This window comes from Meriones unguiculatus, chromosome 19 (assembly GCF_030254825.1).
Source record: "Meriones unguiculatus strain TT.TT164.6M chromosome 19, Bangor_MerUng_6.1, whole genome shotgun sequence".
Classification (NCBI taxonomy): domain Eukaryota; kingdom Metazoa; phylum Chordata; class Mammalia; order Rodentia; family Muridae; genus Meriones; species Meriones unguiculatus.
This window is the reverse complement of record NC_083366.1, coordinates 5668570-5683579: the sequence shown is the minus strand read 5'-3', so window position 1 is coordinate 5683579 and position 15010 is coordinate 5668570. Positions and strand designations below refer to the sequence as shown.

Genomic DNA, 15010 nt, shown 5'->3' with positions numbered 1-15010 from the left:
AGCTCCACAAGGAGAGATGGAATGTGAGACATTGAGAAGGCAGTAAGATGGTTTAAAAGTTGGGAAAAACAAGGCTTCCAGGCCAAGCAAAACTTGAACTCAGTGTGGAAAAATGTTGAGTGATAAGTTATTATTGTTAATAATAAATGCATATTGACCACAGATGTTCTCTATTTCTTTTGATGACAAATGAAGAGGGCCAAAGCTTAAAGGAATGAGGCATAGATTGAAAAGACAAGAGTGCAGCTGATACTAAATATTGAGCTAAGTCGGGAATCAAGTGTGTCTCCTTCCAAGAATCCTTGAAATTATGGCCAGTTGTGTGTATAGAAGAAACACATATTCTACATTTATCAAGTAACTGAAGTTGCTGTCAAACATAAAATGAGGAGGAACAGTCTTGGCCCTTTCAGCTGTATGTCAAATATTCCTGTCTCCTGGGGAGATGACTTGAGCTGTGAAGGACCTGCCACATCAGCGTGAGGGCCTGAGTTCTAATCCACAGCACCCCCATAAAAAGCTAGATGAAATGTTAGGCCTCTGGAACCCCAAGGCTGGGGAATGCTGAGACAAGCGAGCTCTTAAATGCCTTGGCTGGCCAGGCCAACTGAATCAGATCCAGGGAAAGACTTTGTCTCAAAGCATAGAGTAAAGGTTGCTGGAGAAAGCTGCCCACCCCTGGTCCTTGAGTGCACACATGTGTCTCCACACCATGTTAGCATATACATAATAGAGCATACACACATTTGTTTGTGGGACTTGGCCTTTTCTAAGACAGTTTTGATGGGCATTTCCTCTTTTACCACAACTGTTTGTTCAGCTCTCTTCTAATTACTGTTTTGCTCCCTCACAGTTGTGTTTATAGGTTTTCATTCTATGTTTTTGCTTAATTTGTAGTGTCCTTGATGCCTCTAAACTTTGTAAGTTGACTGTATATCCTGTTCTCCACTGTAACACCAGAACCCCAAATAAAAGATTTAATATATGGCAAATGAATGGTGGATGTTCTAAACTGTAGGCTTAGAATGCCATTTAATGTACATATCATTTTAGAGCAATCATGGAAGCTACAATGTCATTAAAATGTATCTTCCAGCCTTTGTTACCTAAGTTTTACTACTGTTGGAAACCTGTGCTATTTGAACCAAGAAACTTTAACTCTAGAAACTTAATTTCTTTTCAAACAAAAATGACATCCACAGAACAGCCTGAATGTGGACACTGAGAGCAGCTTCATGATAGGAAAATGTTCACAAGGGCTGAGTTTGATTAGCAAAGTGTGAATATCTGAGCAGTGTAGTGCGCACCGCCCTGAGGACAGATCCTGGAAACACTCATGTGCGCACCGCCCTGAGGACAGATCCTGGAAACACTCATGTGCGAAGTAGCCACAGAGAACCACCCTAGTGATTTCACTTACATGGCATGCTCAGGGCAGGCAAATCGACAGAGACATGAAGTAGATCAGGTTTTGGAGAAGTAACTGCTCATGGAAATGGGGTTCCACTGTGGTATGATCAACGTGTTCCTAAGCAGACTGCCACCATGGGACAGCCTTGGGACCAGACTGAAAACTATTGGACTGTAGGCTGTGACTGGCCTCACTCTTGAGTACCCAATAAGGGTCAAGCAAGAAAACGAAAAAGGGAGAAGAGTGTGGGGCTCAAACACTAAAAGACTATTCCTGTTAAGGCTGGCAAGATGGCTCAGGGGGTAAAGTAGTTGCTGCTCTTACAGAGGACCTGAGATTGGGTCCCAGGACACAGGTTAGGAGCCTGATAACATACTGTTTTTGTTTGTTTGTTTATTTATTTTTTATTTAACTTTTATTAATTACACTTTATTCCTTTTGTATCCCCCCATAGGCCTCTCCCGGTCCCACCCTCCCCCCCTTTCTGCATGTATGCCTCTCCCCAAGTCCACTGATAGGGGAGGTCCTCCTCTCCTTCTTTCTGATCTTTTTTTTTTTTTTTTTTTTTTTTTTTTTGGCTACCCAGAGGCTATTTTAAGCTGTGGGCTGGATTTCCCCAGAGTCAGTCAGAAGATTGTTCAAGGTTCCTGAATAAACTGCATTGAGAAGAACAAAAAAAAAAAAAAAAAAATCAGAAAGAAAATAACATACTGTTATCAGCCCCTAGGAATCATGTGCCCGCTTCTGCCCTCTGTAGGCACTGTACTCAAATACCAACGTTACATGCAGACACATATACATAATTAAAAATAAATGAATAGTTAAGAAATTCTGCTTGCCATTTTTGCCTTTGACTGATGTTACTGAAGACAAACACAGCTTCTACAAAGAAAACAAAGCCAAAAGTCTCAGAGTGCTCAGAGTGTTGCTCTTTCCCTTTAGACTGGGTACGCAGCTCATCTTTTTTTAAATTTATTTTTTTATTTATTACAGTTTATTCACTTTGTATCACAGCTGTAGCCCCCCTCCCAATCCCACCCTCCCTCCCTCTTCTCCTCCCATGCCAGTCCCCAAGTCCACTGATAGGGGAGGTCCTTCTCCCCTGACCCCAGCCTATCAGGTCTCATCAGGACTGGCTGCATTGTCCTCCTCACACAGCTCATCTTACTTCCGGATCTTGAGTTCATGTTTCAGGGTCTTGCCCTTTATAGTATGAACCTGAGACCTGTAGGCTCCAACCTGGTCACTACTGTGTATGGTTGATTTACTCTAGACTCCAAGCAAGGAGGGCCACAGATGCGCCCTGAGCTGTTTCTAATTAGACACGAATGTCCAGAAGATTTTTTTTCCATAAAGGCTGCATACTATTATGCTTATCACAGATGCCTGCCTTAAGTTTAAAATTTTAATTTTAAATTATAAAATTATTCAAGTTAATTTTTCAGTGACAATTAAGGTCACAGTGGAGACAAGAGGACACAATCTTTTCACCAAATGGTCTTAGCTGGTGTCCACATGTAAAAGGAGAAAGCTGTCTTTGCTGAATATCATCTGCTGATATTAACTCAAAGTGTGAATGAGTGGTTTATTTATTACATAAGACTATAAGTATCAAAGTTCTGGGAGAGAAGACTGCTTCATTAAGCTGGAGTGTTTTCATAGATGTGATACCAAAGCACAGATAACAAAAAAGTGGATAAACTAGACTTTATGATAACTAGAAACTTTTTTGTCTCAAAGTGAGAAGGCAGCCTGTGCAGTGGAATGTGTCCCCAAATCATATATGTCTGAAGGGAACACTGTTTCAAATATATAAAGACCTGCAAACCCTGCAATGACAAATTTTAAAACCCAATTGAAAATCAGCAAAGGACTAACTGATAGAAAATAGACATTTCTCTCTTAAAAATATTCAAACAGCCATTAAGCACATGAAAGGCCTGATACCACCCTAGTGAGGCAGATGTCACACTGCAAGTGGAGGAATTCAGACAAGAGTATTGTCTGTCACTGTGTGACTGCGTGGCTGATGGCAAGTCATAAGCTGCAGATGTGATGGAAGGCACAATGGTAGTTCTTGGTATGTACTCAAAAAAAAAAAATCAAAGCAGAGGCTGGAAAAAGCTATCTTTACACATAGCCCAATCAATCACTATAGCTATCAGGCAGGAGCAACCCAAGTGTGCACTAAAAAATGAAGGAACACAATGTGACTGACTTATGCATATAATAGCATATTAGTTAGCCTTTAAGTAAAGAAGATGATTTTGACACATGGTGCAATATGAATAAACTTTGAAGACATTGTGTCAAGTGAAATAAGCCAATCATGAGGGGATTAATACTAAATAATTCCATTCAGATGAAGCTCTTATACTTATATTCAAATACTGCGTGGACATGGCAAGTTGAATGCAGGTTGCCGGGTAGAAGGAGTAGGGATGGGAGATATTCACTGAACACCATGTTTAGGCCCACGGGGGAAAGGTGGTTGGTGTTTAGAGGGAAGGTAGGTCCTAAGCCTTGGAATTGTGCACGTGGACAGGTTAAAGTGGTTGGTTTTATGTGTCATACTGAATTTTCATTTTTGAAAAAGATTTATGTGTGTACAAACGTCAGGAGTAATCTGATGTCCTTTTGCATTCTTGGCCTTTCCTTTGAGGCAGGGTCTCTCCCTGAGCCTGGGGCTTCAGTTTTCTCAGGTAGGCTAGAAGCCAATAACCACCAATTACACAACCAACCTCTATGGATCTTTGTTTCCTCCCCTGATAATGCCAGTCAGAGAGTGCTTGCGATTTAATGTGAGGGGAAACATAGAGGTTGGTTAAGTAATTTAATATGGCACACTGAGAAAGCTTAGGGTCACAGCTGCTCCCAGACCTGAGGCTTTTAGTGTTTTCTGCAGTTTAATTGCATTTAGGAGTCATGATCACGGAGAGACTGTTCAGCAGAAGCAACTCCGGGATCCCTTAAAATCCAAAATTTGAAATCTGTCTCCCCGTTTTCCTTGGATTCTGTCTTCTCTCACACTCCTTTTTGCTTATGAAAATAACGTGTTTGTTGCTTACAGCAGTGGTTCTCAACTTGTGGGTAGTGACCTCTTAAGGGTCAAACGATCCTTCCACAACTCAAAGAACTGAATTAAAGGGTTGCAGCAATAGGAAGGTTGACAACCACTGGCTTGGCTACAGTTGGTTCCAAGGAGTGCTGCGAGGCCAGGCAAGGCATGTCTAGCTCAGGCTCCATGCCATTTGGAATCAGGGAGGAGGCAGCTGGAGGAACTCTCTGATGTGGTCATTTCCCTTAGAGAGTGTGGGTCTGATGCTGCCGTGGTTTCTATGCTCCTCCTGGTGGCACTGCTCAACCTCCCTCTCCATTCTCCACTTCTCTTTCTTCCCTCCCAACCACCACTGAAGAATCACCTGGCCAAAGTCAGACAAGACTCCACTGAATCATTGTGATGAGAAGACCACGTGCATGCATGTGTGCATACGTGTTGCAGTGTATGAAGGTGAATGTACATCCAGTCCTAAGACATGCAAATCCTCTTCCGGACTATTCTGGTTGCTTCATTCTTTCTGCTCTTTCCTCCTCAGATTGTGGATCATACCCAATAAGCTGTCAAGTCCACGGGGATTAAAGCTCGTCTTATCCCTATCTGACTCCTGTCAAAATAGTCATCCCTCTAGAAAAGGAAAACTAAGACATGCCTTCTCCCAGGATGAATAGGACTCAGTGCCCCAGCTTGCAAGGGAATTTTTCTGAAATTGTCTTCTGAGAAGCATTCCCCAGCTGCTTGTAATAGGATTCCCTTTCCCATGCCTCCGCATGCCAGCAAGATCTGTATAGCCTGGCATCTAGGATCCAAAAATCCAAATCTGCAACTTTTTGCGTGCATGACATGACACCACACATGAAGAATTTCACACCTGAGCTCACTGATCTCATAGTGGGTCACAGTCTAAGTGAAAGTCAAATCGAATAAAAACATTACGTGCAGATTTGTATGTCAGGTATATATGAAGTGAAATAGATTTTACATTTCAGCTGGGTTCTTATCCAATGCAGTCTCATGTGTATGCCAATATTTTTTAAAATCCAAAACATTTCTGTGGCCAGGAATTTCTGAAAAAAAAAAAAAAAAAAAAGTGCTCAGTCTGCATTAAGCCAAACCTTGGTGTGCTGTCCAGGAGGCCATTTGGAGAATTGTCATGTTAACATGATTCATTCTAGTCCATTTCTTAAAAAGATTTATTTATTTATTATTTATACAGCATTCTGCCTGCACACCAGAAGAAGGTACTAGATCTCAGTATAGATGGTTATGGGCCACCATGTGGTTGCTGAGCATTGAACTCAGGACCATTTGGAAGAGCAGCCAATGTTCTTAACCTCTGAGCCATCTTTCCAGCCCTCTAGTCCATCCTTGAAAAGTAGACTCTGTAAGCTTTTTCAGCTAAGCTGATGCACTGCTCAGCTCTATCTGGAATCCAGCTCTTCTGATGGTTTCATAATGTTTAATTACTTTCACTTCTGTGTAAGTACATCATTCAAGGGATGGCAGATCCAGAACCCATTGAGAATCCCTAGATCTGTGGTTCACTAGACCCTTATATAAGATGGCCCAGAACTTTCCAGTTGCCTTTGTACTTCCTTCTGCACACTTTATATTGTCTCTGAGTCACTAACTACACTAATACAACACAGATGCTGTCAGCAATTGTTGTATTGGATTGTTTAGAAATATAAGAACACAATCTATGATACGGTTATTCTCCTTTTTCTTTGCAAGTCATCTCCATCTGCAGATGATTGTGGGTGTAGGCAACTTAGCTATATGTATACTTTCTCTCCTTTCTGAGCATGCTTCCTTGGGAAAGCTTCATAAAGTCAAGTCAGGTGGGAAAATGTGTCTTTTTATACTGTCATGTCCTATAACTCCTTTGATGCTTATTTTCATGAATGGAGCTTGTAGTGTAATTTCCTCAGTGTAAGTCACAGGCTCAGGCATGCAAATGATGTCTAGGAGATCTGTGATTTCCCACTGGCTTTGCTGGCTACAAACAAGTGACCTCAGACAATGCATTTAATCTTACCTAATTCCATCTTCATAAATGTGAGTGTTGAAATGGATGATCTCAAAGTCTCTTTAGTGTGGGACTGAATGAAAGAAAATAGTTATATAAACTGGTAATATCTTTATTGGTTCTTAAAGTGGCATCCATTATAGAAATTGTTTGAAAGGAGTGCTGATGTATAGACCTTGGACAAGTAACTAGAACTGAGCCAAGTCCACCACTCTGCCCTTGCTAGCATGAAATTATTCTTGAAGGCAGATTTTCGTGGCCTTTGCAGCCAGAAGCTTGCTTCAGGGAGAAGCACATTTCTCTATAGATGGTAGTAACTGATGAGCATCATGTACAAATAAATACATGCAAGGCCATGGTTACAGGCTTCAGCCACGTTGGAGAGTAGCTCTCCGATCAAAGGTGGGAAAGCAAACTGTGTGGAAAAATTTGCTTGTCATTAAACCTAAGCCTTCCTATAATTACAGAGATTTTTCTCACATACCTGACCAATTTAATGGAAGACAGCAGCTGACAGCAAACCCAGGCTCCTCAGTTTTAAATTAAATGTTCCAAACATGGAAAAACATCTTCATCCATGCAAGCAAGCTTACAAAGCTAGCTTTTTACTTCAGGTCTCAGTCCTTTATAAACTTGTCAGCTGTGGTTAATAGTGTCCTTGGGTAGCTTCTCTCGAGATGGCATCTGCATGTTTGAGCAGAGAGCTGTGTGCATATTGATGTAAATTATATGCAAGTATTCTGTACAATTCAAGGGAATTGTTAAATTATTCTGTACCAACTCACACAAAGTCAGTTCTTAGTGACTGCATTGTTTACCAATATGTAGATTACAAATTAAGTGACCGGTTCTCTCACTCCCACCTTTCTCAACTGTGACTCCTGTACTCTGTCTTTATTCTTAGAAAGGCGAAGTGCTTTATTCGCGATGGTTTGTTTATGTATCTCAGTGGGGCTTCCCCTACCTCTAAATGTAGGTTAAATTTCTAAAAGTAGAATTGATTGAAGGTTGACAGATTTTTACCGGGACAATTATATTAGTGTGAGCATCCGCGCAGCCTATGATGTTAGCTCATTATCCACTGCCCACAACAAATTTGTAACTTTGTTTGGTTGGTTGGTTGGTTGCTTGTTTTTCTTTTTCTTTTTTTTTTTTTTTTTTTTTTTTTTTTTTTGCTTTTTTGCTTTTTTAGTGGAGCCAGGCCATGGGTGGCACACGCCTTTAGCCTTTAATCCTAGCACTCAGGAGACAGAGGCAGATGGATCTCTGAGTTTGAGGCCAGCCTAGTCTACAGAGCAAGTTCCAGGGCAGCCAAGGCTACACAGAGAGACCCTGTATCAAAAAGACAAAATAAAACAACAACAACAACAAAAAGGTTTATTTTATGTGTAAGTGTTTTACTTGTGTATGTGTGTAAGTGGTACGTACCCTCAGAAGCCAGAAGAGGTCACTGGTTCTCCTTAAACTGGAAGGCTGTGAACTCTCATGAGGATGCTGGCAACTAAACTCAGATCCTCTGCAAGAGCAGACAATGCTCTTAACCCATGAACTACCTCTCCAGCCCAAAGTTTCAGGTTTTGCTCACTGGATAAAAAAAGAAAGCAGCTCATTGCTTTAACTTACACTTCAAAACACGTTCGTGTTAGGTCATGTTTTCATACACCTTAGTCCAGAGACTTAGTTTTGTAGATGTGTTTAGTTTTAGTTTGCGTTTTTGTCCATTTTTAATTTGATTACAAAACTTGATGTTACTGTGTCTTCAGTTTGTCTCTCCAGTTTGAGAATATTTCCTAAAGAATTTTTTTAAAAAATCCATGTGTTTAAATTTAGAAACATCAGTTATGCTTTTATAAAATTCCACTTTCAGGAACCCTCCATGCCAAATGTGACATATTTAAAACTTGTCTCCCATTGTAGTGTGTTGAGAATCTTTGGCTGTGGGGTCTAGTCCAGTTGCACATTATATTAAACTAAGGAGTTTCATGGGGAACCAGCTGATTTTCTTCTTCCAGGTCAATGGTATCATTGCCACCAAATGAATAATTCATCTCTTCACTGATTTAAATGTTACACCAGGACAGCCTCATCTTGCAGGTCTATTCTGACCTCCATGTTCCTCTGTTCTCTTTTCTCCTTCTCCAATTCCAACTTATTGGAGTTCCTGCAATTTTATTCTATTAATTATTTTTATTAACATTCTAAATTTAAAAATAATCATATTATTTCTCATTTTCTATCCTCCAACCCCTCATGTCCCCTCTCTTATGCCCTCCCAAACTGATGTTCTTTTTGGTTATTATTGTTAGATATGTAAGATATATATGTATATATAAAAGCAACTCCATGAGACAGTTTAGTGTGGTTTCAGGACAGACCACCATGGATAACCAGTTCTGCCCACTTCACTGTTCTGAGCTCTTTATGGACGTGCTTCTGTTTTCGTTTTCTCCACTAACATCAGAACAATCGGCAGTCATACGAGCACCAAAAAAGAATTAACTTTTTCCATTATACTGAGTGTGCATGAAACGAAAAATAAGTATGATTTAAAAATACCATCTAGAATGATATTTTAAATGTCTTCTCTAGAATTCTCATTTCTATGGTAATATTCTATAAGTAAGGCATCCATCGTCATGCCTATTCACACACATATTTGTAGGTAATCAACCAAAAAAATGTTAGTATTAGCTTATGCTGTGTCTCCACGCTCAAGGCTCATTACAGAGTTTGGGTTGCCAGTCTGGCTGATTTCACAGGAAGATCGGAGGTCTCGGGGCAGCGAGAGACCTATTCATTCTCTTAGGTAAATCTTGCCGAGCAGAAAGCTCAAGTTTTAGAGTAGGTTCCAAGAGTCAGTTCTGACCTTATAGCTGGAGAATGTGGAGAACAAAACATTCCTTTAAATAATAATATTAAAATTGAAGGGATCTTCCTTGAGCAAGTTGGACCCTTTCCAATAGAAGATGAGCTTTTAATAACAGAAATGTATCTTTTTATTTTACTCACATCTGTACTTAAACAGGGTCTGAGGACTGCCCTGCTGTGAAATCTCCTTATTTGTACATGTTAGAGAGCAAAGGCAAGGCTTTACTATTTATATGGAGAGAAAATAAATGAGATTCCTCTCTACCTTCCATATGTTTAATGGGAGAACTTTCTCTTAGCTGCTAATTTTAAACTTAGTATGAAGTCAGGGAGCTGGTACAATTCAGATCCAATTCATCACAGAATGACCTCTCTCTGCAAGAATCCACCGTCAGCTATCGAGGTGGGTGAATCTACCTTAAACAGATGGGACAATTCGCTTGTTTCTTTTCACTTAACAAACAGCATAGGTGTTTCACTTAACAGCATAGGTGGTTATTAGTCCCAGACCCCAACCAGAGAAGCAATGTGACGACATTCTAGAAAGGTGCACACTGGAGGCTGGAAAGCTGACCCAGTGGTTGAGAATTTTGCTGCTCGTTCAGGGGATCTGGGTGCATATCTCAGCACCCACATTAGGGTGCTCACATATTCCTTTGACTCGAGTTCCAGGGGACCTCATGCCCTCTTCTGGTCCCCATAGGTACCTATACTCACATGACATACAGATACATACATAACATAATTAAAATACATTTTTTAAAACTTTTTATTTTATGTTCATTGATATTTTGCCTGCATATATATCTGTGTAAAGATTTCAAAAGTCGTGGAGCTGGAGTTATAGACAGTGGTGAGCTGCCATGTGGGGGTTGGGAATTGAACCGAGGTCCTCTGAAAGAACAGCCAGTGCTCTTAACTCCTGAGCCATCTCCCTGGCCTCAAAATAAATATTTTTTAGAAAGATGTATACCATACATTCTGTTCTTTTCGTTCAAATATTTAAAAATTTTTTCAAGCCAACTAATTTGAGATAGCAAGCATATTGGCCAGCAATTAATATTGAAATAAACATCTTTCTCCCGTCTTCCAGTGAGCAGCTATGTGGGGCAGTGGCAGAGGGTGCATGCGGACAGCTGGAGATTTTGGCTTCTCTTTCCCTCAGCACAGAGCAATGACCTGACCACTTCATGGCAACATGATAACATTTGTCTGTGCAGAGTGTTATCCGCAAATTGAAAGAAATCCAGGGACATCAAGCCTGCCATAGGCCATCTGTACCTAGTGTTTAGGGTGTGGGCATAGGTAAAAAATTCAAAAAAGAGTGAAGAGATAGGGAAAATACCAGTGAAACTACAAGCTAAATGAAATGTGCCCAGAATCTTTATTGAAACTTGACCAAGTCTAGAGTAATTCCTTTCTAGAGAGAGCGGTTAGGTTAAGGCTTAGTGGTGTCTCACTGTGAGAGCGGGGAATTCCCCTGCACACAAAGGCTGTTCTGGGAAACTCTGCTGGGCTGTCCTCTTCTGTACACATTTCCTTTCCCTCTTACATTGATTGTCTACAGTGTACTTTTTAGTGGCGATAAAATTAACGTAACATGAAGTTTACCATCTTAACTACTTAAAGTGTATGCTTCAGTGGTATTAGGAATATTCATGTGTGTGTGTGTGCGCGCGCATCTGGCACGCTTGTGTGCGCACATACTTGCCTGTGCAGGGCTTCAGCTTGATGTCAGGATCTTCTCTTTACTTTCTACTTTGTTGTTTGGTTTCCTTTGGTTTTTGAGACAGGGTTTCTCTGTGTAGTCTTGGCTGTCCTGGAACTCACTCTGTAGACCAGGCTGGCCTCCAACTCACAGAGATCCTGCCTCCCAAAAGCTGGTATTAAAGGCGTGCAGCACCACCACCCAGCTTTCTGCCTTATTTTTTAGACAAGGTCCCTCACTGAACCCATAGTTGATCATTTTGGCTACACTGTTTGGTCACAGAGCTGCAGACCCGCCTGTCTCAGACCCCTGTCACTGAAGTTCCACGTGCGTTCCACCACACCTTGCTTTCTACTCAGGGTCTGAGGGTCTGAACTCTGATTCTCCTGCTTGCACAATAAGTAGTTTATCTGCTGAGCTGCCTCCCCAGCCTTAAAAAACTGGAAAGCCCTGCCCCCAAACCTGTCAGTCAACATTTGATTTTCTGTTACTCTGGTGTTTGGCTACTTCAGATAATTCATGTAAGTAAAATGACAGGGTATAGTGTACTATGTGTGACTCTTTATTTCACTCAGCACAGTGCCCTCAAGACTCATCCATTGTGGTGACTATACCAGAGTTTCTTTCCTTTGAAGGCATAGTAATATTGCACTGTATGTTGCAGTAGTTATTTTCACATGGCTGTAACAAACATATGACACAATAGGTTAAAGGAAGGACTTCTTTTTGGCTCAGAGTTTGAGTGCTAAGTCCATAGTCACTTGGACCCACGTGCTTGGATGGGACACTGTGGTTGCAGATGTGTGTGGTAGAGAGCTCCTCATGTCATGACTGATCTGGAAGCAGAGGCTACAGCAGGGAGTGGCCAGGGATAGTGCTCTCCTGGTGACCCAAGTCATCCAGCTAAACCCACTTCTCAATCTTTCCACAACCATTCAAAATAATGCAACCAGCTGGGGACCAGGCATTCAAACCATGAGCTCTTGGGGGTATTTCAGATGCAAGCCACATCTATTCCCTTTGTGTTAACTGATCTTTCAATGGGCATTTGGGCATTTTTACCTTTACTCAATAAAACATGAGCATACTGTCTGTCTCCACTAGACAACAAGTTTGACAGAGTATGAACAACTACAGAGTTGGCTCAGTGAGGGTGTATAGGAGTAGTATAAATGATTGAGTGCCTACACCTCCTCCTGTCAGTTTACTCAGGTGCAGAATCCATGGAAGGAGCCCTAGGACTAAGTGACAGTGAGCCCCTGAGGGAAGAATGCCTGCTTGTCCTGAGCCAGAGCTGTGGGCTGGTTTCCTCAAGCACAGTCCTTTCTAAAGGCTTCCCGGAAAACACCGTGAAGTTGGAGAATGTGCCTGGAAGTGGCTATTTGAATTTCTGACATCCCTTTCTCTGCTGCACTCCCTTCTACAGCACGTTTGGGTGTAGGGAGCAACAAAAACTTGGTAGCTTTGCTTTTCACAGATGTGCTGGCTCTGGCCACTCAGCTGTGTTTGTATAGATAAGCATTTATTTGAGATTTTGCCATAAGAGGGGTACCATAAGACTTACATAACCACTTTTACTTTTTAAATTATTTTATTTTCATATTTAGGAATTACTCTGTTGGCCCTAGAGAAGAGAATGAAAAAAATATATATACCAGGATAAAGCTCAGAATAGTAATTACAACAATATGCTTGCATTAAAAAGGATACTTTCCATATCAGTTTTTTCTTTTTTTGTTTTTGAAATTCAGCACTCATTTATTGAATGAATAGTATATGCAAAAATGCCATTAAAAGGAAACTAATACTACAAACTACAATTTTGAAAATAAAGCCAATATAACAGGAACAAAATATACATAAGGTGAGGAATGTTTGATTTTGACCCATGACACATTCCTTATCTTTACAATTAACTTAAATGTCTGTTAAAACAAAACTGTGCCTTGGTCTAACTTCAGTGCTTTTTCAAAAAGCAACAACACTCTACAACACTTATGCTTTGAGATATTTGAGAGTCACACATTTTCTCAATTACGTAGATTTGATCCAATAGCAGATCTCTAGGTCATGTTACTCTGTTAGTATCTTGAGTAGTGTGCACTAAGCAAGTACCACCTCAAATTCAAAAACTGCTGATCCTTGAAATGAACTTTATTTCAGGTGTGGGTTTTTAAAACAATGAGATGAAAGTAACCCCCCTCCCAGGAACAAAGAGCTCTTATTAAAGTATAGAAACTCATGTCTACCCTTCTACTCTAAGAACATTTCTTAATAACATTTCTAAGTAAGACAAAAAATGCTGCAGAATGATCTTCAATATATGCTTGCAAAGATTACATGGTTTAATATTTATAATGACAAAAAAAGAACATAACAAATAAAGAAAAGAGATGAATCAAATTTTTCAGGCTAAAATATGCAGTAGACAGTAATGGCAATGTTTTGGAAATGTTGTAAATGCCATGTATTTAATTTTTGTTTTTTTCTTTTCTAAGAAATGCTCTGAGAGGTTCCTTTCTAGCTTTATTGAAGAATATAATCCATAAGTAAAAACTGTATGCAGTACATTCGGAGTGTAAAGCATGAGATTTGATACACCAATACAGCGTGAAATGATTGCCACAGCCAAGTTAATTAACAAGTCCTTCACTTCCACCATTACCATGCTTTGAGTTTTGACCTGAATAAACACAATGGTATCCATATCCAAATGCCACTGTGAACCATTTCTTACCTCAAGAAAACTGCTGAAAATTACTGAAAAGTAATTATTGACCCAGTGAATGTATGATGACATCATTTTTAACCTAAAAGGAATACCAGAAAACTTGTTTCTAGAATTCAAAGCACACTAGTTCATTTCAGAATGCCCACAACAGACTCAACCTGTTTTACAACAGAACATTCAATGGTGAAAATTTCATTGATGATTAATTAGAAATGATTATAAAAGCATCTGAAATTAGGAAATGAAGGATATAATTCCATTTCAACTTGGTTGACTTCTGTGTCTTCTCAGGAGCAGCCTTGATGTGAATCCTGATCCACGTATAGAGCCAGGTGTTGGCAGTCACCACCAGGAGATGCAGTGGTTTGAGCACAGCATGTCTAGCATGGTGGAGCAAGTAGGCCCATTCACTGACTCCGGTTATGTAGCTACGGCAGACATTCTGCTCCATTGACCTTATTTCCTGTTTTTCTTGGTAGAAAATTGTTGTCTTCTCTTAGTGGGATACTAGTAAGAGACACTGTACACATGAGGAAAGCCCACCTCTTACATGTATGTCTTCTGGAATTTTGTGGGTAATGGAAACCAGAAAATCCACATTCAGAGTGGATCTTAGGATAGATTTTAACATTCATTCTCCAAGTGAAAGCCATGCCAATGTAGAGGATACATGTGGGGTCCTAGCAAAGAGTGGCTGGTGTTCTGAGCGTGTCACTAGTCCTGTAGTAGACCTGTGCATTCAGAAAGAGCTGAAATCTATCAGCGCCTCATTGATTGTAATACATGCATAGTAATGTAGTGATCCTGCTAACCTATGGTCTTTATCTTCCGGGAAAAAACATGAAGGCCAGATGTTGCCAACATGAAACACAGACAATCTCCACCCCCAGCTGTCATCTCCTCCTATCCTGTGGACTCTGGAAAGATGCTTGAGTGGAGGAAAGAGCAAAGCATAGCCAGGTGCTGAATGCTAAGCGCGTGCTACACCCTCACTTATGCCAGTCAGATGGCAACTTGGGTAAACTACATGCTGGCCTTCCTCTTGTACAGATGAGAAGGCTCAGCCAGGCTAAATTATTCAGCAGGCAGTACTTTTAAACAGTGTTTCCAAGACAGCACCGTTTGCAAAATAACCTCCTGTGCCAGGCCACCTCGGTACCCACCAAGTCATGCAGGGAAAAGAGGTCTTAGCATGCTTCACTTCT

The 15010-nt window shown here is 40.6% G+C and overlaps 1 protein-coding gene across 26 annotated transcripts in view; it reads left to right on the top strand.

Moving 5' to 3' along the window:
* The window catches only part of Kiaa1217 (KIAA1217 ortholog), an 839639-nt gene that overhangs the window by 660963 nt on the left and 163666 nt on the right, over nt 1-15010 (top strand). The window lies entirely within an intron of this gene.